The sequence below is a fragment of the Camelus ferus genome, chromosome 29 (assembly GCF_009834535.1).
Source record: "Camelus ferus isolate YT-003-E chromosome 29, BCGSAC_Cfer_1.0, whole genome shotgun sequence".
Lineage (NCBI taxonomy): Eukaryota > Metazoa > Chordata > Mammalia > Artiodactyla > Camelidae > Camelus > Camelus ferus.
The window spans coordinates 25434198-25455535 of record NC_045724.1 but is presented as its reverse complement, the minus strand read 5'-3'; the positions used below and the strand labels follow the sequence as shown (position 1 = coordinate 25455535).

Below are 21338 nucleotides of genomic sequence, written 5' to 3'. Positions count from 1 at the left end.
TGAAGTCAGGGGCGTCATGAAAGCAAACCATGACACTCGGGCTTCAGAGTGGAAAACTGAAGGGAAATTCATTTCATTTACATTCTCATTACATAACTTCTTCCTGGTCAGATAGCGAGTAGGACCTAAAGTTGGAGATTGAGTTCCAGTCCCACTCGGGGGAGGGTGGAGAGCTGGGATCGAAGGCAGGTTCTCACTCAACCACTGCTGACACGTGCAAATTCCTCAGTAGCCCATCGACAGGATCACCACCTGGTTACTGTCATCGGTTACTGAGAATTAAATGAAAAAAATAAGTGACCAACGACAACCTTTTAATCATGGATTCCACAAACATCTGCTGAAAATCATAGGAAGGAAAACACGTTAAAAAGAAAATGCTCTCAGAAGGTTGACTGTCTAGGAAAGGAAGCAAGTCATGTTCAGACTCCCAAAACCTGTCTGTGACGAGGCTTTGTGTGGAGCTGTCGCCTTGCAACTCGAGGTCGGGTCTTGCAACTCGAGGTAGAGCCTGCAACCAGCGGCTCCGCGCCACGAGGCAGCATCTCAGAAACACAGGAGCTCAGGCTCGCCCCGGCCTCCTGAGTCACAGCCTGCGTTTCAAGGTCCCCAGGGGATTCGTACACATATTTAGACATTTTTTTTTTAATTGAAGCATAGCCAGTTTACAGTGTTGTGTCGATTTCTGGTGCACAGCATCCTGTTTCCGTCACACATAGCCATACTTACATTCATTTTCATGATAGGTTAATACAAGACGCTCAATGTGGTTGCCGTGCCACACAGAAGGACCTTGTGGATTACCTGTTTTATGCGTATGTAAGTTTGAGAAGCAGAGTGGCGTCCATTCTGCTACGGAGAAGGGAGCGTCCCTTTCAGCCGCAGTGATCAGGGGAAGCCAGTCCGAACGGGACATTCGCGGAAAATGCGCTCGATCAGACGCTTCAGCCGGCGTCCTCACCCGGTGGTTCTCTCAGCGTGACGGGGAGGGTCGGAGCTTAGAAACTGTGATGGCAGTCGGGACACGGGTACACAGGGGCCCCTTTACAGACAATACTGTAAGTTAAAGTATGACAAAGAAAGTGAAAGGTTTTAGTAAAATCTTTATTAAGAATCCATTATTTTATGGTTTTGTTGTCCACAACTGGTCTCTAGGGAAATAACGCAGCACGCCAGCTGCCCTCCCCTCGAAGTTTTATACTGTACTCAGACCTCATGTCACTTGTTCACCTGGGATGGAGTGGTGGGAGGGGGGCCAGACCTCCTCAACATGGGGGGCCCTGAGGAAAGCGCTGGGTTCAGGGTAACCAGACGCTGAGGCTAGGGGATGAAAAAAGGAACATGAGGGTGGCAGCTCTTACCAAGAAAGACATAAGCTGTCTCTGCTTGGAGGGGAGGAGTTGGACTGGCTGTGGCATCCTTATTCATATTTTTCTGAAGAAGCAGCAGCCTTGAAGGTGAACAAAGGACATTGCGTCACTGGGTGTCGGGGATGGTGGAGCGGGAGGCCAGGTGCTGGGCATCCCTCACCCTCAGCTTCTAGTCTGATGGACCAGGGGCCTCTGCACCTGCATGGGAAAGAGGAACCCCGGGAGGAATAAAGGAAACGAGCCGGGACTCCAGGCTTGCCAGGCTAAGCGCTGGCCAGGAGTTAGGAGGGTATTTTTATAAAATGATACAAAAAGATTTCCGATGACCAACCCGCTGTGTGCAGTTCGGCTCTTCACGGTGACCCTCGAGGTCCACGGGGCAGGTTACACCGTGAGAAGAAACACAGTGGTTCAGCCTGATTTTGTGCTTTCCTGTGTGTCTTCCCAAGTGCGAACTGGAGCATCAACAGTACAGCAGCGTCTGTCAGAATCTGTGTTGCGGGATAACGAGGTAATGAGACCGGAGCCTCAGAAGAGGTGCGTTTGTGTAGACGTGTTATCACTCTCCTTGCGTCACGTTAAGCAAAAATAGAAAAAGATGACCTTCCCAGAAACGCGGCTTCTCAGAGTAGCAGTTCTCTCATTTCCCTTCCGTGGCACAGCTGGAGTTGCTCCGCCGTCACTCCTGTTGCTAGGGCTCCCTCCCCCGTCTGTGCGCTGGGATGTGGTTGTTCTGTCCACTGTTCTCAAGTGTTTCCATGGAGAGTCACTGAGTTAACTTCCCTCAGTCGGCATTATCAGTAGGTGTGGCCGCCCCGCCGGGCTCTAGACCTGCATGCCTTTCTGAGATGGTAGCTGTGACCTGCACACGGCTGTTGAGATGTGGCTGTTCCCGACTGAGGTTAAAATGTGGCTGTTTGCGACTGACGTGTGCTGTCACTGTCAAACGCCCAGGGAATCCTGAGGACTTAGTGGGAATAAAAAGGGATGATAACGACCTCATTAATAATTTTCATATGAATTCTATGTTGAACTGATAGCATTTTGGATACACTGGGCTTAATAAATTGTATTATTAAAATTCATTGTTCACCTGTTGCTTTGTTTAAACTTTTTAACTGTGACAACAAGAACATTAAAATTACAGACATGGCTTGCGTTACGTTTCTATTGGACAGAGATGCTCCACATGATATGAGAGCTCAGATCTTGGGACAGAGAAGAGGATAAACCCAAAGGGAAATGTTTCAAAGTGCTAAGATAAGACTTGACTAGAAGTTACCAGGGGGAAGGACAGTGAGTGGCTTCACTGCTGAGGCAGGTTGACTTAATGGGTTTTGCAAATAAGACTACCTGCTGGTAAAGACTGGCTCTTTAGGACATAAAACCCCTAATGTGGGTACAGCCCATTGTCTTCCCTGCTTCCTGCCTTGCTGAAGGCCCAGTGACCTGCTACGCTTCTTTGGCGGCTTGATAAATAGTATTTGATGATGACAATTAGGACTAAATCTTTGCAAGTGCCGCTGTAGCTCGCCAAGCCCACTCGCTTCTATTAAACCATCCAGTCTTCACATCAGCCTCTCAAGGCAGGAATTACTGTCGTTCCCCTGTGAAGATGAACAGACTGAGGTTCAGAGAAGGTCGGAGGCCGGCCCTCGGGCACACAGCTAGTCAGCAGCAAGGACCTGCGCCCACATTCATGCCTTCAGCTTCTGAGTCTCATGCTTCTCCCACTGCAACTTGCAAGATTAATCCGAGAGCATCACTTGGAGAAGCACTTCTTCACCTTTCAGGCTGGCGGCTGTGCTGAGGACTGTTTCCTGCGACATCAGTGGGGATCAGTTAAGACCAGTTATGGGGTTTCCTCTGACCACCGGGAAAGGGAGACACACACCTGAGGAAGGGAGGCCAGGTTTGAGTCTTGACTTTGCTGTAAACTCCTCAACTACAGAACAGTGGGTGGGAGCTAACATCAGATCATTTCCAAAGTCCCTTCCACCTCTGTAATCCTCTGCTGTCTGGTGTCTAAATGGAACACAGTCATTCTTTTCACACTCCTGATTAAATGTCCATTCTGGGGCAATATGCATGTTGTATGGACCTCGGCTGGGTTTTTGATAAACTACTCCTGCAAATGATATTTTACCCTGAGCTTCAAATACAGGGATGATGGATCAATTTTATCCATAATGTGTCGCTTTCATTTGATACTTACTGGTGAAACATGTGTTGATTCCACTGGGAAATGCGCGACACTCGAGACTGTGAAGCAGGCTGCGGTCCCGTGTGGGTAGGACGTCGGTGGCCGGTATTTATACCCTCATTCTGCACGCAGTCATGCCTTGTGCATGTCGGCGCTCTGCCCCCCGTGTGTTCATGAATTATGAATTCAGCTACAACCATGAAAGGCAAACCCTGCTGTCAGTCCTCTCTCTCTCTGAGACCAGCAGGGTTTACAGCCATGTGACACAACTTCAAATTCAACTCCCAAGACCCGTCTCCGAGGACCAGCACTGCAAGTAGTCCAGCATGTGCACATGCTGGGAAATTCACCCTCAGATGCACACAATTCAAAATTTTCTGAGTCAGACACAGCTAGTCTTTGTAAGAGCAGTTCCAAATATTCATTTCTAAATATCAAAAAATCCTCCCCAGAGACCCCCACCCCACCCAGTGGATGTGACTTGCCGACCACATTTCTTATTATTACTTGGTTGTGGTGGCATCTCATGGAACATCTCATTATATTTCAGTGGTGTCATTTTTCTTTTTAGTTCAATGGCATCTTTGGAAAGTATAGTTTTTCCAGAGAGACTGATTTCCAAGCATGTTTTTGATGTTTATGACACTAAATGGGTTCTGATTCACTGTTGTTTTTTTTTTAATCCCAAGTGATATAGTCTAAGAAGCAGACGTGTCTGTACCACTGTTACTTTTCTCATGATTTTCTTTCACATGTGTGTATACCTGACCATGCAGTCATGTAGGTTAGGACATGCTGAAAAGAGCAGAAATGATTTAATTAAGCTCAGGAAGTCTGGCATGAACGTGCTTTCACTCATTCATTCAGTAAATGTTTCTCAGATTCTCTGGGGGCAGGCTCTGGGCGCACTGAGATGGAAGAAGTGCCCCCTGTGACTTAGGGGAGTTCACTGTCTGGCAAGAGAATGTCTCGTTTGCACCTGCTTGCACTGCAGAGGGTCATGCGGCACCAGCAGGGGCAGGAATGGGATTGTTGGGGAGAACAGGGGAGGGTCGGGGGAGCCTCTGCCTGGAAGATTCCACAAGGGAGTAGCATTTGGGCGGGACGTAAGAAAATTTCAAGCAGAAAGCAGAGAAGGGACAAAGACATCTCGTGCCATGTTTGAAAAGAGCTGAAAGGGAAGGTGGGAGGGGAAGGCAGTGTCGGCAGATGAGTTGTGAGTTTGGGGCTGAGCTGGCCTCGGCCTCAGTGCTTTCCTAGGAGAACTGGACTTGATTCTGCTGGTGAATGAAGGCTCGGAGGGACACGTTCAGATGTGTATTTTCAAATAGTTCCCTTTTGGCAGTGGGAAAGAGCGAATTGCAGTCTGGAAGCACTGGAGAAGGATGTCTCCTGTGCTCTTCAGAGGCAGGGGAGAGAAACTGGGAGTGAGGGCCGGACTGCAGAAATATTTGGAACTTTAAAGTGCATTGTAATGAGTGAGTGACATGGAAACATGGCAGGGCTTGGCGATTCTCACTAGAGATTCTGACAGTACTTAATGAGCTATTGGAAAAGACATAAACATAAACAGAGTTAAATAACGATGCTCTGTAACGTAGGCCGGGCAATTACACAAGATTTACCAGAGTAAAGCTACGTACAGCATAGTGGATAATTAATGGGCCCAGGACAACCCAGTTAATAATCACCCTGAACCTTTACAAAAGTGCACTAACACAAGTGCGTGTCGGGGGGGGGGGTGGGGTCTGCTCTTAGCAGCCAGCACCAGGTAGCCAGGAAGTCTCCCCAGGAGTGAATTCGGGCTTCCTGGAGATGGAGGTCAGGTGGACTGGCCTCCCGACCAGCCATGACTGGCCTCTGTTTATTCACGGCTTCCTGGCTGAGCCTAGAAGGAACTTGGTTATAAAGTCCATGCTCCCTTCCCGCGGTTCCCTGGGCTCTAGTTGCTATATTAGCTCTCAGTGGGATTTACCTTTCCTACTTTGGGAAGAGAACTTCTGTCCTCTTTGTGGGTAAGTGAACTCCAGCTTGGAAAAGACCTCTGTAGATGAGGGCGCCTTTCCCGAATGGTCCCCTTAGCATCTGGTGGGAGCAGAGATTCCTCAGAGGAAGGCGCTTTGAGACCCAACTGGCCTCTTTTATTTCAGTATGTCCTCATTTAACAACTTTGAAAAATTTCTTAGTTTTTAGTTTTTATGTGGTAGACTTTTTCCCCAAGCAGTTACAGGTTTACAGAAAAAAATGGAATTGAAAATACAGAGTTCCCATATGCTCTTTTCCCTCGCCTCCAGCTCCCTGTATCACTGGCACCTTAGATTACTGTGGTTGGCACAGGATTGACACATGGTCATGAACTGAAGCCCATAGTTTAGAATTCACTCTTCGTGTTAAAAGTTCCATGAGTTTTGGCAAATGTGTAATGACTTGTATCCACCATTGCAGAATAGTTCACTGCCCTAAAAATCCCGTGTTCTGTCTGTTCATCCCTGACTGTCCCTCCCAGCAACCACCGATCTTTTTACTGTCTCCAAAGATTTGCCTTTTCCAAAGTGTCATATAGCTGGAATTGTACAGTATGTAACTTCTTCAGACTGGCTTCTTTCACTTAGCAGTATGCATTTAAAGTTTCCTCCATATGATTTTTTTTTTTTTGTGGTTTGATAGCTCATTTCTTCTTAGTGCTGTGTAATATTCCACTGTATGGATGGATTACAGTTTATTTATCCACTCTTCTACCGAAGAACACCTTAGTGGCTTCCAAGTTTTGACAATTATGAATGAAGCTATTATAAATATTTGTGTTCAGGTTTTGTGTAGAAAATAAGTTTTCACCTCATTTGGGTGAATACCAAGGGGCACGATTGCTTTGTCTGATGGGAAGGAGATGTTTAGGTTTATAGGAAACTGGCAAACCGTCTTCTGCAGTGGCCGTACGCTCTCACATTCCCCTACTGAACAACGTCTGAGTCGGTACCGCGTGCCAGCCGCCCCTTGTCTGAGGACACAAAGGCAGTGAACCAGGGCGCGCGATGTTATTCCAGAGCAAGTTAAGATACCATGAACTTGTTCACAGTACGAGTTCGAAATTTTGGAATGATTTGCTGATTAGATCTATGCTTTATGGTACAAATCACGTAATTATTCTTAAATGAGACATGAGTAAAATAAGTAGAAATTTATCTCGTAGTGAAATCCTTCAGGTGCTCCGGGGGCGCGTGCGCGGAGCTTCCAAAGTCGCGCTGCTGGAGCGCCAGACGCCGAGCCCTGGTGCCCGCTCGCTGGTTTCACGGGGTGAACAAGTTACTGGGACAAAATTAGTCTTTTTTTTTTTTTTTAATGTCCTTTGAGATTAGTGATATCACAGATATATAAAATTTCTTGGTAATTATTTCTTTAAAAAGTGTAACCATGGGGTAAATGATTTCTGTTTTTCAGAAAAACAAACCCGCAGCATGCGCACACGTGCACACGCACACACACACACACCCCTCTGAAATACCGTGGCGTTCTGCCAGGGTGTGGACAGTTGCCCTGGGCAGCAGCAGTCTGACTCCCTTTCCCTAGTTCAGCTTGGACTTGAACAGAAATTGTACACAGATGGACGGCAGAGAACTGGTGTCCCTACCTCTTAAAAGGCCTTGTCAGAATCTTTATTAAATCGTTTCATTATTAGCTAAGATTGGAGTGCGTTATTTTTGTAAGTCTTAAAAGCAGATAGTGAATTAGAACTTTGTTCTCATCTGTTCAGCCAAAGCAACAAAGAAGACGTGCATGTTAATTCTTTTCAGCTTAAACTATATGATCACATATTTTTCCTGTTTCCTTTGTACCACAGAGAAATAATGTTAAGTACCTGCATCAAATATCTTTGCATTTTGCACAAGGATTTGTTTCAACCCATGTTCCCACATTCGCCTCCATGTTTCCAACTTTTTCGGTTTTAAAATTTCATACAGTATTTGTGAAACCGAAAATTTTGCATGATGTGAAACGACAGTGCCAGTCAGGCTGTCCGGCTGAGGAGGTCAGTACCCTTCACTACTGTCATTAAAGACAATCAGCCTTTCTGTCTGGCTGAGGCCTCGGCTTTGAAAGGGGTTGACATGTTGGCTTCTCTGTCATGAGGATAAATGCACCTCTGCTGACTACAGTGGGGTGATTTGTGAATGGGCAGTCTGTGGGCACTTGATTTTGGGGGGATTAGCGAAGAAATGCTAAAGAATCACTTTTTCATGTGCTTGGAAGGAAGAACAAAGTTTTATCATGTTTCCCTTGGAAACATGAATGCTCTGAAATCCACTGAATTAGGAACAAGGAGGAGATACAATGAGAACAGAAAAGGAAACACCTCACCTGACTCTGGTCTGCCTGCCGGGACTTGCAGCCAAGTGCTGCCTTCCCTTCTCCATGAGAAATAATTAAGCCCGCAGTCACCTGGGGCTTCTGCGGTGTCACGAGGTGGGTGGGGTCTCCTGGGATGTGGGAGGAAGGTGCACGGAAGGGTTGGGCGAGGACAGGACGGGCAGGCTGTGGCTGGGTCAAAATCGCCTTCGGGAACTGGCCTGGACCTGCCACGTAGGTGCTGGCTTGCTCTTCTTCAGTAATCCCTCTTGCTTGTTTTGGAATGTAGTTTCTGGTTAAGATTCGCGCTTGGTTTTGTCAGCGTCACACTGGCTCGTTTCATTTGTAAATTCTGTTCCTTTTCTGGAGTGTGTGCTTCGTGAGAGCAGAAACAGATTTGTTTGTGGCCGTGTCCGCAGCATCTACTCCATCTGGCACGTTGCTGTCATTTAATACAAACTTGTTGATCGAATGAATGAAACGAAAATTAGTGAATCATCTGAGGGCTTTCTTTTCATTCCAGTAAAAGACGTGCGCGCGTTCCTAATCTCTGTATGTTCTATTCTACTTGCGAATTTAACCCAGGGATTAAAAAAGCATGTGATGCCCAGGGCAGCCCCTTGTCTTGTGCCTGATGACCCCCCTGTTGACTTTTGCAGTTGGCATCAGGCCAGTGGACAAAAGAGCTGGACTTCTGCAGCTCCAGGACTGACTTAGACGCCAGAGCGTAGGCACCCGGTCTTCAGAGCCCCAGCATGAAAAGACACTGCATAGTCTAAGTGTGCTTGTCAGTCCCCTCTGAGAGCATCCCGGGAGCAGCTACCTGCCGAGATAACTGTGTGCCTCCCGTCCCAGAGCCTGGATGAGCCCGGCCCTCCGCACGCTGTGGCTGTGGTTCTGCTGGTTCCGCGGCCCCTTCCCAGAAGCAGCCTCCTTGCATAATACTCTCCCGCAGTGCGTGTCCCACAGGGAAGGTCCCCGAGGGCCTCCTAGTGACAGCCATGATTTATGACTCCAGGTGGTCCCATTCTTATTTTGTCTTGCGGAGTAAGAGTGAGCAAGAGATACAATTTGCACCATTTTCTTAGACCCTAAACCTTCACTCTACACTTAACAACTCTGACTGGACAAAAACCGACGGCAAAGTAATCCTAGCGTCACGTCATTTTTACCTGCCTGCTTGCCACCCTGGAGTCCATTCATTACAGCAGTCCCTCGACGTCTGCTTTCTTGGATCTTGCCACTCTGTGTAAAGCCAGGTGAATGCTCATGTTTTAATTGTGCCCCGTTTTCCTCCCCCGTCCCTGACCCCAGTGCTATAATCTTCGCTTGTGTAATGGTTTGCAGATGCCTCCCCGCGTCCACCTTTCCGACCCTGGGCACTCTCCTCTCTCTAAGTCGGGTCCCTTCTCCTGTGCCCCTTGGTGGCTCTTCTGTCTGCTGGCACTGCCTCTCCGTTGCTGTGCCCTCTGCTGAGCTCTTCCTGGGAAGCCAGCAGAACCTGCGTCTGCCTTCCTTCTCCCCAGCCTCCTTTCCCCGCAGCACAATGCGTACCTCCTGAAGGCAGGGCACCAGGTGCCTTGGTCGTCCTCGTACCGGAGTTCCGTTCTGTTTGTTTGTGACACCAGGGCTGCTAGATTTGAAGCCCATTGCTGTTGACGACGGTGGCAGAGAAGCAGTGCGGTGATACGGTGTCGCCCTGTGCTGGTGTGGTTTACCTTTAGTCCTTTACAAAGCATTCTCACGAGCTTTTAAGGCTAATTGTATTTTTATGACAACTTCTTCTATAGCATCAGAGTTAAGTGCTGAGATTCAGAATAGTTGTTTTTTTTTTTTTAAATCTGAATAACGTGGAAATTTGACTGCGGTTTTACTGGTTTCTCCTCTTATTCACAGCCACCGTCCAAACCATTTAAAATATCCTTGTTTTTAACTGGAAAGCCAGATTGAGGTTTCCAAGTGTAATACAAGCTCACCATCGTTTTCTTTGGTGATAATTAATCATCCATGCTTGAAATATTATGCTCAGTAATTCATTCGAAGTATTTAATAAGGTCCTACCAAATGCTGGGAGTTCCACACCGCCACCTAGCCTCTGCGATCCTCTGAAGATATTTCCCATCTGTAAAGGTTTTAACATGAAGCCATTTTTCCTGTAAAATGATGTTAATGGGAGAAATAATGTCATCCTGCAAAGAAATCCAGCTTAGCAAGCATTGTTCAGATGGCTGCAGATTGTGTGTGAGAGCCGGAAGAAACAGTGCTGGCTCATCCATGTTATCTTGCTGGGTTTTATTTCTTTACAAATAAGTGGGTTTGCCCATTAGTGTGGTAAAATCCTTTTGCATGCACATACACAAGCCACACACTGTTGAATGGTATGTGATAAACTGGATAAATATCTTTGCAACACATACGTTGTAGACAAAGGGCTATTTCTCTTAACAGAAAAATTCTCACCAATCAATATGAAAAAATGGGCAATAATCACTTTGCAAATGGGCAAAGAATGTGTGTAGACAATTTACAGGAAAAGAACGTCTGTAGTGCACCACCAAGGGACAGGTTTACCTCCAATGGAAGAAACTCATTTTGGTTTTCAAGCTCCGTTTGCCTTTGCCTGACGTAGGGGGTCTGCCTGTGTTTGTTGACCACAAGTGCAGGGCCGTGTGCATCACCCAGGTGGTATGTGTGTGAAGCGGACCCTGACTCTAGTCTTCACCTGGAAAGCTGAGATTTTTTTTTATATATATTTTTCTGTATGTATTTCCTACTTCAGTTTGGCTCACCGAACCCCCACGGCAGCTCCCTTCTAGGGAGTCTTAAGTGATAGAAACTGGAAAGCTTAAAAAACAAAAGTGAGGGTAGGGTGGGGAGGAAAGGAGGAAGGGATCAAAGAAGAAAAAGTTTTCAGTCCTTTCATGCAGCTAGAGAATCTGGTTCTGCCGAAAAGTTGCATTTGTGATAACCTGGAGTGATGACATGAGGAGGTCAAGGTGATGGCCACGTGCTGGGAAGTGTTTTGTTTTTTTCCGGGAAACCGTGATGGAGAGTGTGGTGTCCCCATCCTGACCCTGTGGTCCTGAGAGCTGAGCAGCGGGTGGTGGCTGCGCAGCACTGATGATGGAAGAGAAGCCTCAGGATGTGGTCAGTCATCGCCCAGCTGCTTTGCTCCTGATCGCGGAGCATCCCGGCGGGTCTGTGATGACCCAGAAGTTCTTCAGGTCATCTAATGCCTTGTAATAAATCTTCCTCTTAAACTGGCTGGAGTGGAGTCAACAGATACATTTCAAAAGTAAAATTGTGTTTTGGGAACCAGAGGGTAGAGATGGAAGATGGTCAGAAAATAAAGGCACATAAGTAAATAAGCCAGTCAAAACCAGAAGGAGTTCCACAAAAAGGTTCCATTAGGAATTTTCAGTTCTGGCTATTTTACTGCCAAAGAACACTGCAAATTAAAGCTAAACTTGCTTTTGGGTCTCCCCACTGAGATCTCATAAGATGTCATTTTCTAGACATTTGCTCACTCATTTAGTCAAATAACATATATCAATCAAGTGCTTCATCAAATTAACCACAATTACAGAATTCAGGCACACTTTGATTTAGATGATACGTGTATTCCTTAAAACGTATAAACCCACGTAACAACTTGCCATTTTCAAACAATCTTAACAGGAATCCTTTTAAACATATAAAGAGGATTCAAAGACGAACAGGATGTAGTTTCTCAGCCTCAAGGAAATCTCATCCAGTTGGATAAACAGGTTAGAAAACCGGTCATAACAACGCAGCATAAATTGTCTGTCGGTCGGTTGCATGGAGCACAAGGAAGACGCGAGACGGGTTGGCAGACTCAGGGTTCCCCCACGTTCCAACCATTCTGCTGTGAGGCAGCTAGCACGCCCTGCAAAGAAGCATTAAAACCTACGGGTGCCCATCATTTCAGCTTAGGGGTCTGACCCTTCAGTCCAGAGTTCTCCTGGGACTTCCCTCCTTGCAGGCGTGTGCAAGGAAGTGTGAGCATCGTCTGTGAGTGGTCCCTGAGGACATGCAGGCTGGGGAGCCGGCCTTGGCTTGGCTTCAGCCACAAATGTGCATTCCCGCTTTGTTGGATAAAGATTTAGCCGAGTCTGTGCTTGAAGCCAGCCTGAGCGGACGGGGTTAAGTGTCTTCATTTTAAGGAGGAGTCTTGCTCATTGTAACGAAGCTGGAGCAACATGACTGAGTCTGTCCTGGGTGATGGTTTATCCTTTTGGCTCACATAAAGCTAGTGATATGGCCTGGAGCTTTCCTCTACTGAATATCAAACCGGAAACACAACAGCCCCTGATATTTCAGTTCTTTATGTCTGACCTGCACAGCAAATAGATTCTTGACATCTCTTTTGGGAGAAATTTTACAGGAAAAAAAAAAAATCTCTCCAAAAAATGAATGGTACACCACAGTTGTAAAATCTGAGGTTGGTGGTTGGAAGCAGGGGTACATAACACCATGTTGTGAACTGACATCAAGGGGTTGATGGAATCAGATCTCTAAGGCTCTGTCACCACCCAGTTCCGGGGGCTGAATCCGTCATCACTGGTTTGAGTCTGGAGCCATCCCTAAAGGTTCAGCAGGTGTTCTCACCTAGTGTCCTTTGAACCTGCTCCACATCTTCCCAGCAGCTTCTGGAGAAACCATACGTCTGCTCCACCTGCTGACAAGACTCCTCAGCTCTACTTCCAAAATGTGTCCAGTGGGTTCTCTCCCCTCCATCTTCATTGCCAACCACCACCACCACCACCACCACCACAGCTGCCACCAAAAGCATTGTCTTTGTCTGGACTAGTTCAGAACCCTCTTCACTGTTGCCACCCATCCGCACCCCACCTCCAGCACAGTCTCCACTCACCACCCAAAGTGATCCTTTAACATGAATAGAGACTACAGTACAATCATGTAAGCTCTCAAGGAAAAAAAGCGGATGGTGGTCCAGAGTGCCAGTGTTCATGGTGGGGCACCATCATTCAGGATGTTGAGACACAGGTGCTTGTCGCGAGGGTGGATTAAGAACTGGGACTTGGGGGAAAGGTGCCCCGAACTTTTGATTTTGGGGTCATCTCACTCGTGGTAAGAGGCTCTGAACCCTTCACCAACCAACCCCAGGTGAACTGGAAGCTGCTACCAACCTTCTTAGATTCCAGCTGAACTCGGGAGATCTTTGAATCAGAAGAGGGAAATACTGAACTTACAGCAAGAAAAACGTATTTTTCAGCAAAACCCTGAGAAGGGATGAATGTCTCTTGAGTTTTGAAAATGGAGAGGTAACCCAAAGACCTCAGTTTTGAGGGAAAAAGTGTATTTTTCTTTCTGGTTGCAAGGCTGGTTACCCACATTACATTCTGAGAGCCTGTATGCCGCGTCACGAAAAGAACTTCCCACGATAAAGAAGTGATGGCCTCAGGGGACTTCCCCCCTCGGGGCAAATGTCTGTAACATAATTCTCTCCAGCACTCGGCAAGTCTGCTGCCAGGGGCGGAACGGCGCGTTCGCGGGGCTGCTCCCCAGCGCGAAGCCAGGCGGGGTCAAGGGACGACTTCAGCTGACACGCTGTTCTCGTCACTGGCGGCGGCAGCTTGGCCTCGACTCTGCGGATGTTAGCTTGCGGCCTGACTGCGCGGCGTTCGTAGACTGAGGAACGTGGTGCGCGGCTGTCGCGGGGCGGCAGGCTCCGCGGGGAGCAAGTGGGGGAGGCGCGCGTGGGCAACGCTGGAAGGGCCTGACCGCGAGGCCGGGGCGGGGGGGGATCGGGCGGGGGTCGGGCCGGGGCCGGGGTCGTGGCGGGGGGACGGGGGTTGGGGCCGGGTGCGGGGGGGATCGGGCGGGGGTCGGGCCGGGGCCGGGCGGGGGGGGGGGATCGGGCGGGGGTCGGGCCGGGGCCGGGGTCGTGGCGGGGGTCGGGCGGGGGCCGGGGCCGGGGTCGGGGCCGGGGGCGGGGGGACGGGGGTCGGGGCCGGGAGGGGGAGACTGCTAGCTTTTCTTCTTTCCTCTTCTGCAGTTTCTATTCCTTTGTGCCTTCTTCTCTTTTGAGTGGGAGAGTCTGAGACTCGTTCGAATATGGTTGGATGGACCCACGAGAGGGTCCTGAGGCCAGCCTTGCCATCACATGTAGGCTTCTGAGAGGCAGAGGGGAGTGATGCCCAGAGCACAGGCAGGAATGGCCCTTCTCTTCTTGGATGGCGGCGGGAGGAGGGAGCCTGGACGGGCGGGGGCTGCTGGCCATGTGGTCGTTTCCGTTCTTTCTGTGAACTGGGAGACAAGGTCATCTTTTGCGGGAGAGATAGGTATGTGGTTAGAGCAGGGTTTATGAGTTTGAACACATAGTGACTTAAAAGGATGAAAAATTACCAGACTAAAAACAGCTGGTGAGATGAAGTGTTGGGGGCCAGGCTGAGTTTGATGCCCTTGATTCTGGAGCACTGCCAGTCTGCCCGATGTTTTACTTCTCTCTGCAGCATTCAGAGTCTCAGAAACATTCATTTAGACGTTTGTCAGCATTCAATCAACTTCTTAAAAAAACTTAGGTGCTGTTGTTGGTGCTGAGTATATGGCACCATACACCCCAGGGAGGAAGTGTCAACAGTAATTTTAAAAGCTAATAAACGCGCAACGTGCCAGGTGACTGTGTGTGCTGTGAAGAAAAGGAAGGTGGGAGGCAAAGATTGCTGATTCATAGGATGTGGTTAGGGAAGAGTGTTTCCAGTAAGGGGACATCTGAGCAAAGAACTGAAGGAAGTGAGGGGCCGGCCATTGCAGGCACCTGGGCAGGAGCAGGAGCATCCAGGTAGCAGTGTCTCACCTGGGCGGCTGTGGAAAGGAAGAGGGACCAGAATGGCAGGGGCACAGGGAGCAGGTGGCTGAGGAACAGGAGGGGAGGTAGCAGGGGCCATGCTTCTTGGGGCCTTGTTGGTGACAGAACGGACTTTGGGCCTTAATTTGAGCGAGTGGATGTAGACTGCAAAGGGTCGACCAGTGAAGCAGAGTTTTGTCGGGGTGTTGAGCAAAGGGCAGAAGAGCACAGGTGGACGGTCTTTGCAAGAGAGTGGTGCATCGAAGTTGGATGGGGCGGTCACTGCAAAGAGAGGGAACTGACTAGGAAAAGTGAAATGGCCCAAAGCCTGCCACACCCCATGATCTTAAAGGACAGCTGCATTGAGGGTGTTTGAGGAAGCCCCCTGGAAGGACGGGAGGCTGTGGTCAGTGATGTGGGAGACAGCGTGGAGGAGGTGGCTCCACTTCCATACACACTGGGCCGCATGCTCACTGAGGCCAGTGCCCTGCTGGGTGGGGGTCAGTGGTGAAGGAGGTGGACCAGTGTGCTGACTGTGGGGACGCTGTGACCGAGAGAGCTGCAGCCTCACACAGAGGCTGAGTTACCTGGAGTGGCATGAGTGGGAGTGGACAGCCTGGCCAGGGCTCTGGCGCTGTCTGTGAATATTCCTTCTGGTTTTGCCCTGAATACTGTTTCTAGATTCCAGTCGTCTCGAGGCAGGAATGACCAGATGACCAGGCCCCCACCGATGAGAGAGTTTATGTGACTTGTGCTGTGTGTTTGTGTGCGTGTGTGTGTGTGCTGTGTGCTCTGTGTGTGTGTGCTGTGTGCTGTGTGTGTGTACACACAGGCTCCTTGGCAGAGGGCAGGTGAAGTCAGCCCCCGGCCATCTGGATGTGGCCAGCTGCCCTGTAGTTCACTTCCGTTGCCACTGTCAGCGCCCTGCACCTTGATCCTCAGAGCTCAGTCCTCACCCGCATATCACAAACGCAGACTCTTGGACCTTAAATCTAATGGATTAGTATCGGAATTCACATTTGAATCCCCAGGTGCTTTGTGTGCACATTAAACTTGAGAAGTGCTGCTCTGGAGATCCTCAAAAACAAAACAAAACCAAACAAAACAAACAAGCAAAAACTGAAGGGTTTTAATTTTTTCTGTTTAAGATCTTTTTTTGCCAAGGTCCTTCTGGTTGGAAGCACGCTCTGTCAGGCCGGCTCTAAGTTCTGTGAACAAAGTAGAAACACTTGTATGGTCACGTTGCTACAAAGTGGAGCACACATTGCCTAATTGCGTCTGTAATGGGAAATCGTTCCTTTTTCATCGTATCCTTTCCTGCAAGATCCAGATCCTTTTGTCTTTCTAGATAAGAGTCCTCTCGCCTTGAAACTTGGACCACATCAGCCACATCAGATGCCTCACTTCAGCTTCCCCCAAACGTGGCCGAGTTAAATAAGTCACACACACACTCAGTATGCTTTTCAAAAGGGTGTTCATGGAAGTTTTCCAGCATCTCCTGATGTCAGCTGCAGGACGGGTGCTGCCCGTGCTTGGCCTTGAGCAAGTCTTCTCCAAAGTCCTTCCGGGTAGAAGACTGGTCCTGTCTCTGCCCTGGCAGAGCACGGCAGAGCGGTTTCATCCAGGGGGTGAAGTGCCCAGCCCAAGGGGTGTGGCTCCGCCATGTCATCGCTCGGGCCATAGGCACAGTCCAAGCAGCTGGACACCCTCGCAGGCGGGCAGAGCACGGGGCAGGGACCCATGACGTGGCTTCAACGTGTGCCGGGCACTCTGCTTTGCATACGTGATCTTTCAGTCTCATAACCCCACCATGTAAGCTCTGTTATTTGCCCGTTTTACAAAGAGATAAGTTAAAGGCTCGTCCAAAGTCACTTAATTAACAGCTAAAGCGAACCTTCAGATCCAGACGTACCCGACTCTAGGGTGATGTTCTTAGCCTCTGCGTTAGAACCGCTTGTGAGAAGCTGGGGGGTCAGACCATTAGCTTCAGGGAGCTTGGCAGCGACGGTCAGGAGTGGGAAACCTCAGGGATACGGTGGGACTGGCACATCCGGGATGTTCTCAGGAGGAGGAGGAAGAGGAATGAGGAAGAGGCCAGGACCCAGGAAAAAGGCAGGTGACCTGTTACCCAAACAGGTGTGCCCGGTGGTGGGTGTGACCTGAAATGATGCCCCTGAAGATTGGTAGGGATGGCTGCACACACCTGATCAGCAGTCAGGCTTGGTCCTGCCTGGGGCGGGGTTAAGTCCGGGGATGAGAAGTGACTCAGTGGCCGGGCTGGTGCTTGGAAGACGAGAAGGTCTGGACCCATCTGAGAGGTGGCGGCGGGAGCGACGCATGTTTCCTGAGCGAGAAGTGCCCGTGTGCCTTGCTCCTTCCGTTTCTCCAAGTGCACAGTCATAAAAACGGGACTGGTCATCGGAAGGCAGCCACAGACTTATGGAAAAGGAGGTGATGGGATAGGCAAGGGTTTTTTTTTTTTTTTTTTTTTAATCTACCATGAAGGGAAAATGCTGGGGTCAAAGTACAGCTCATGAAACTGCTCTGGTGGGAACTGCCGTGCCGCAGTCCGGGGGCCGGAGCGCGCGCTTCGTCCTGCACAGGAGCGTGGACGGGCAGGCTTCAGCGCCCGCGGCCTGGGCGTCGGCCCCGGCCCGCACACACGGCTCCCGTCCGACTCGACAAGTTCACTTCCGTGGGAGACGAGCGTGCTCCCCGTGGGGTGGAGTTCGGTGGCTGGTGTGATGGGTTAGGGTGAGAGGATGGTTCGTGGATGGGGACCATGTGCTGGGGCATCCGGGTCTGTGACTAAGCAGATGACGGGTTCCTGTGGCGGCGGACCCTGGAGATCGCTGGATGATAAGCCAACACCCCAGGGCACAGGGAAACAGAACTGCTTACTCACCAAAGTCGTCAAAGTCTTGAATTAGGTGTTTTGATACATAATGGATGATGTTTGCTCCCCTCGGTAACTGTCATCAATTAAAAAGAAGAGATGGATGGGGAGAACCGTGTTGCACTTAATTTTGTCTGAATATTTAAGCACAGATAATGGAGATGAAAATCCATGAGAGGTATTTTGACCTTCTGGGAGATGCGGCAAAGTTACTGCTGCTGGAGCCTCCGCAGTCACGACTGCTTAGAAAGGGAGGGAGCCCGCAACAGCACCAGAGGCCTGAGGCTCAGAAGCTCAGCCTCGTACATGTTTGGGGAGAATTTTCCTTCCAGATAGAGTTTTTTCTCTAAAATCAATTTGTAAGTTTCTTCAATTATTGAATTTGAAAAGAACATAAAAGACTGTTTATAACAACTGATTAGAGAAAAAATATTTTCCCCACAGTGTTAAAATATATCAATACCTTCTATACATTGAAATTTTGTCCCAAGTGGGAGCTGCCTAGATCGGCTGCCCACATCAGTTCGCCCAACTTCTGGCGGAGAAAGCGAGCAAACGTTAGACTCCTGGATCTATTTGGAGCGGACATTTCTTTGCCTTCTTTCAAAATTAGTTGGATGTGCTCAAGAATATTTCTGAGATTACAAGAAGCTATTTGCATATGTTTATACAGATGACACAGCCAGTATGCACTTTCTGAAAGTAAAGAAAGGAAAGGTCAGTATATTCGCATGCAAATGCTGCCTTCATGTAAAACCTGTGAAAGGACCAAAAGGAAGGCAGAGGAAAAGACAGTCAAAATCATGTTCCCTGCAGTTGTCTATCCATTCGGTGCTCACACCTCCCAGCATGGTGGCTGCCCCACCTTCATGGTGGCAGAGGCAGTGCCGTGCAAAGGGAAGTCACAGACCTGGTTTCTGCTTCCTCACTGCCCTTCATTAGCTGTCTGACTTCGAGGAAATTACAGCCTCTGAGCTGTAGTTTCTTCATCTGTAATCGGGGCAATACTTCTGTAATCCAGTCCTGGCAGGCTCTCGTACCAGTTGAAGAAGGTTGGTGAAATTCTCTCACGCCTTTGATGAAAAGAGCTTAGATATGTACGCACTGCGGTGAGCATTGCAGGTGATTCCCCTCATGTGATTCTCACAGCCCCGGCCCCAATTAGCAGGTGCAGAATACGGGGCGCAGAGAACTTTGAAGGCTCCAGGCTAGTAGGTGGGGAAACTGGTATTTGGACCCTAGTGGCAGGGAATCTGTGATAGTTTTTTTCTCTCTTTTTTTTTAAATTTTACAACACGCATAGTAAGAAATATATTTATTACATTGTGAACTAGTACAGAGAGCCATGGTAAATGCAGATGTATTAGATACACATGTGTATCTACACATATCTCGATGTGTATGCGTGCAGAGTTGAAACAGAAATTTCATGAAACAATGGTCACATTTTGTGTCATGCAAACCATATGTACATATGTAACATATATACATGGAACAGAGTGTATCTCTTTATATATATGGACTAGAATGTATTCTTTTTTATGATGGTGTTAATGTCCTAGATTGATTATGCAAATTAATTATGCTGCACAACTTCAGAAACACTAGTCTAAACCTCACACTCTCTAGCCCCTGTGTTATAAACCTCTGTATTTGACAAAGTTCTTGGTACACAGTAGGTATGCTAGAAATATCGGATGAGTGTTTTATGAATAATGAATAGGAATAATGAAATGTGCAGATCCTCCAAAGATTGCATCTGAACCAGTAGCTTCAGTCTTTCTCCATGTGAAGGTAACTCTTTTCCTTCCACTGAGAACAAGCGGTGCAGGCCGGTGACAGCACGGCTCTCGGCAGCCACCGCAGGTGAGTGGTGGAGCGAGGGCAAGCCCAGGGCAGGAGTGTCGCCAGGTAGTTGAGTTTTCAAAGAACAGCAGAGTAAAGCCCCAGCTGAAGTTTGCCGTGGATCCCATTACACCGTAACATCAGCTCCAGATTCCTGGGTGACTCCTTTTCACAGCCTCAGAGTCAAGGTGAAGGAGATGGGCTGGCTGAGCGGCGGAGCAGGGCATCCGGTCACACCCGCCTCGGGTGCCTCCCAGATGCCAGTCCTGCTGTGTGGGTCTTGCCCCATGGCTACTGTTTTAGGAGGCGGGGAGCTTCCTCAAAGAAGAGATTGGATACAAATCTTTTATTTTTCTCCTAGATTTTCTTTCAACATGGTCAAAAGTTTGCCTTTACTGCAAACAAATCACACACAATACAATTACACACTTATTTTATTTTTTTCCCCAAATTTTTAACACAATTTGATTTTGTGATTTCAAAGATGAAACTTGATCCCAAAAGAGCCTTCCAGGTTCACACGCCCCAAATGCAGATTAAACACCCTGTGGTTCCATACACATTGCTTATAAAGTGAATTTCTCTCTGGATGTGACTAAACCTTACAAATCTGTATCTTTTTTAACACCTTTATTGTGACATGGTTCCTGATGGAAATGGTCGCTGTCTTGATGATGGTAGTGGTTTCACTGGTGTGTACATCTATCAAAACTCATCAAATTGTACACTGGAAATATGTGTAATTACACACTTATTTTAGAACCGGGGCGTATATTGGACACACCTGGGGTGAGTAGGGAACTGTTTTGGGAGTCGAAGATTTTTTTTTCTTTTTCCTTCCTTCAGAGAGAACAGTCTAAAATTTCTAAATATTCACCTGCCCATCCCTTACAGATTGGAAATGAAGGGATTTACCTATAAAGAAAGTATCTCCTCAGTTTAGCTATTGGTCTAAGGCTTTCTGTAAGTATGTGCATTTCAAATAAAGACCATATCCTTTCTTTCTTTTACTCACATGAGCAAGGTGCTAGGTGCATGAGAGTTGGAATAAGTGGTATTATGTGGGGTGATAGTATATTTGACACAATATTCTTGCTTCCAAAAACAGTGTAAAAGCCTGTACGTGCTGTGTTACCACAAAGGCTGCCCTTTAATAGTAACTGGAGTAGATCAAGTCTATAGGTCTCGATAATTTTTGTTGCCTGATAGTAAATGAATTGCGGTTTCTCCTTTTACTGTGGATAAATCTGGTGTGATCCAACAAATCGATTACTTTCTTTAATTAGAAATGAAGAGTTTAAAGTGGCAGTTGGGTGAAGAAATGAGAAAGCCTGCTGAATGATTTTAGCTAAAGTGTAAACCATTTGCGCTCCTAAAATAGTTTAAAACAATGCCCTTGGCGTCTCCCCTGCCTTCCGGTTGTAAACGGCCTTCAGCACGGAAGGAAAGAAAAAGCTAGATGTTTCTGAGAAAGACGGGACCCTTTAGTCCTGGAGCGGGGCTTCCGCGGCAGAACTTTACCTCCAGTGATCTTTAAGACGAGGCTCTCATGTCAACTCCGGGACAGATATCCAGAGAATCTGCCAGAAGAAAGTTTGGAAGGAGTTCTATGAAGTCAAAGGAAAGTTGGGAGGTGAATGGGTAGGGAGGGAAAGAAGGAGAGGGGAGAAGAAGAAGATAAACAAGAGAATTCCTGAAATTCCTTCCAGGTTTCTTAACCTCTGCCGAGATAGAGACCTTAAAATGTACCTTGAAGGTGATGACTCCAACTGTCCATTATTATCCAGTCAAGTTCTATTTTGAGCACCGACTCTGATGAAGGCATTCAATTAAGTAAAGAGAAATCTC

At 48.1% G+C, this 21338-nt stretch overlaps 1 protein-coding gene across 1 annotated transcript in view; it reads left to right on the top strand.

The window, feature by feature from the left end:
• Window positions 1-21338, top strand: part of XKR4 (XK related 4) — a 285138-nt gene that overhangs the window by 11587 nt on the left and 252213 nt on the right. The gene's annotated exons all lie outside the window — the stretch shown is intronic.